We start from the raw sequence: 3,130 nt of genomic DNA, 5'->3' as shown, positions 1-3,130 counted from the left end.
CTTCATGGTTTTGTTGGTTGGATGCCTAATATTTACTTGGACTCAGGCACAGGAAATACGATGTTTGAAATAATAGCAGCAAGCGGCCAATTCACACGTGTAAGCTTCTGCATTGATTGTAGACAGTCTTTTCAAAGTTAGTCTTTGGAGCTGGTGTGGGAGAGAAGAAAACATTTATCCCAGGGACATCTGTTGAGTGTCTATGCCCATGTACTTGGCATTTTTATTTTGAGACAGAGTCTCTGTGGCCCAGGCTGGAGTGCAGTGGCATGATCTTGGCTCACCGTAACCTCTGCCTCCCAGTTTCAAGCGATTCTCCTGCCTCAGCCTCCTGAGTAGCTGGGATTACAGGTGTGTGCCACTGCACCTGGCTAATTTTGTTGTATTTTTAGTAGAGATAGTGTTTCACCATGTTAGCCAGGATGGTTTCAATCTCCTGACCTCATGATCCACTCACCTTGGCCTCCCAAAGTGCTGAGATTACAGGCATGAGCCACCGCACCTGGCTGTGCTTGGCATTTTGTTCGGCTTTAGAAATGGCTCATCCCTTAATGATATTTAAAGGCGTGTCCATCTGAGAGGAAGATGGCTGGAAGCACCCTGGGTGACCGTGGCAGTCCCCAAAACTGAGGGTTCACGGTTGAGTCATCTACCTCGAGGTAGGGGACCTCGACCTGTGTGAGTCAAGAGAAAATGAGGAAAGAGATGGCCGCCCACTGTCCTCCCTAGCTTCAAGTAGATTCCTGTTTCTCTCGTGCATGGCATTCCTGGGAACACAGTTCTGTGCTCCGTTTTTGCCAGTTGTCTGCCAGTCTAGTAGCTGAATCCACTTGGCAAGTAGGAGCCCAGTGTAAGTTAGCTCTGCATTCACTTCAGGAGCATATGCAACCTGGATTTCTCATGTCTAAACAGCTTGCTGGCGAGGGGGCAGGCACGGCACTACACCCACTGGTGTTTCTAGGCAGCTGTGGGCTTTTTCTCCTTCAGGGCATGCAGTTCTTGAAGACTTTTCCTATTAGTTGTGATTGCAGAAGAACCTTAGGCTGACCTGACTCTGTACCAGGCCAAGACGAGGCCAGATTGCTCCCCTTGTGAGGGAATAGGGATTCCTGATTTTGTAGCTTTTCATACCAAGTGGAAGGGACAGAAAACAAATTCCCAATCTTGAACCTTCCCCATGTGTTTGAAGGCAGTCAAGGATTTCCTGATTTTTTTTTTTTTTTTTTTTGAGACGGAGTTTCGCTCTTGTTACCCAGGCTGGAGTGCAATGGCGCGATCTCGGCTCACTGCAACCTCCGCTTCCTGGGTTCAGGCAATTCTCCTGCCTCAGCCTCCTGGGATTTCCTGATTTAACATTTAAAATACCCTCAGGGCTGGGCATAGTGGCTCATGCCTGTAATTCCAGCACTTCAGGAGGCCAAGGAAAGCGGATCACGAAGCCAGGAGTTCGAGACCAGCCTGGCCAACGTGGTGAAACCATCTCTACTAAAAATACCAAAAAAAAAAGCTGGGCTGGTAGTGTATGCCGGTAGTCCCAGCTACTCAGGAGGCTGAGGCAAGAGACTCACTTGAACCCGGGAGGCAGAGGTTGCACTACTGCACTCCAGCCTGGATGATAGAGTGAGACTCTGTCTCCAAAAAAAAAAAAAAAAGGTATTTACACTCAGTTTTCTTTTCAAGGGAAATGGGTCATCTTACAGAGTCCAGGAACAGGCCTTCTGAAGTGTTTGTTCAGCTTATTGGGCAGTTACCCAAGCATGTTCCCTAAATTCCTCCTTTTTTTTTTGAGAAGAGTTTCGCTCGTTATGCAGGCTGGAGTACAGTGGCATGATCTGGGCTTACTGCAACCTCTGCCTCTCAGTTAAAGCAATTCTCCTGCCTCAGCCTCCTGCGTAGCTGAGACTACAGGCACCTGCCACCACGCCCAGCTAATTTTTCTATTTTCATTAGAGACAGGGTTTCACCATATTGGCCAGGCTGGTCTCGAACTCCTGACCTCAGGTGATCCACTCGCCTCGGCTTCCCAAAGTGCCGGGATTTCAGGCATGAGCCACTGTCCCTGGCCAGCTTTAGTTTTTTTGTTGTTTTGTTTTTTGTTTTTTAATAATCATCCTAATAAATGTGAAGTGATACCTCCTGTGGCTTTGATTGCATTTCTCTGATGATTCATGACATTGAGCTTTTTTAAATATACCTGTTGACCATTTGTATGTCTTTGGGAAAATGTCTATTCATGTCTTTAGTCCATTTTTTAAAAATTGAGTTATCAGTCATAGGAGCTGCTTATATATTTTGGAAATTAACCCCTTATCTGATAATATAGTTTGTATAACCTTTTAAGAAATAAATTGTATTGTGTATATTTAAGGTATAAAACATGATGTCATGAGTTACATATACACACATATACTAAAATGGTTTTAGAGCCGGGCACAGTGGCTCACACCTGTAATCCAAAAGTGCTGGGATTACAGGTGCTATTACTTCTTTTATTCAAGTTACTCTCTAGGAAGTGGCAAGACAATCTTGCAGGCAAAAAGAGGCTTCAGGTGACACACACTACACAGCCGCCTCCCCAGCCCTCATCTTCAGTGAACCCCTCCTTCCAGCATCGCTCGCCTCAGGTGTTGGAGCAGAAGCTGGCCAGCAGTTCTAGGGTCACCTGGGCGTGCCTGCCTGCTACTGGCACAGCAATCTGTGTGTGTGGCCCAAGGAGCTTCTATACCCATGGTGGGGGCAGCAGGGCAGAAAACAGCCTCCACTTTTGAGGAAGATTTTAGCACCGAATTTCCTCAGACCCACTTCCCTCAAGGGACATCTCACTTTAGCTTAAGTTCTTTTCAGAAAGGCTAACTGGGGTGGGTGTGGTGACTCACCTATAATCCCAATACTGTGGGAGGCTGAGGTGGGAAGATCACCTGAGCCCAGGTGTTCAAGACCAGACTGGACATGTGACCCTCATCTCTACAAAAAATTTAAAAATTAGCCAGGTGTGGTGGCTTGCACCTGTAGTCCCAGCTGCTTAGGAGGCTGAAGCAGGAGAATCTCTTGACCCTGGGAGGTCGAGGCTGCAGTGAGCCATGATCGTGCCACTGCACTTCAGCCCGGGCAACAGAGTGAAACCCAGTCT

The sequence above is a fragment of the Sapajus apella genome, unplaced genomic scaffold (genome assembly GCF_009761245.1).
Source record: "Sapajus apella isolate SASKATOON/1434 unplaced genomic scaffold, GSC_monkey_1.0 scaffold208, whole genome shotgun sequence".
NCBI classification, from domain to species: Eukaryota; Metazoa; Chordata; class Mammalia; order Primates; family Cebidae; genus Sapajus; species Sapajus apella.
The sequence above is the reverse complement of the archived record's forward strand: the minus strand, read 5'-3'. Positions refer to the sequence as shown.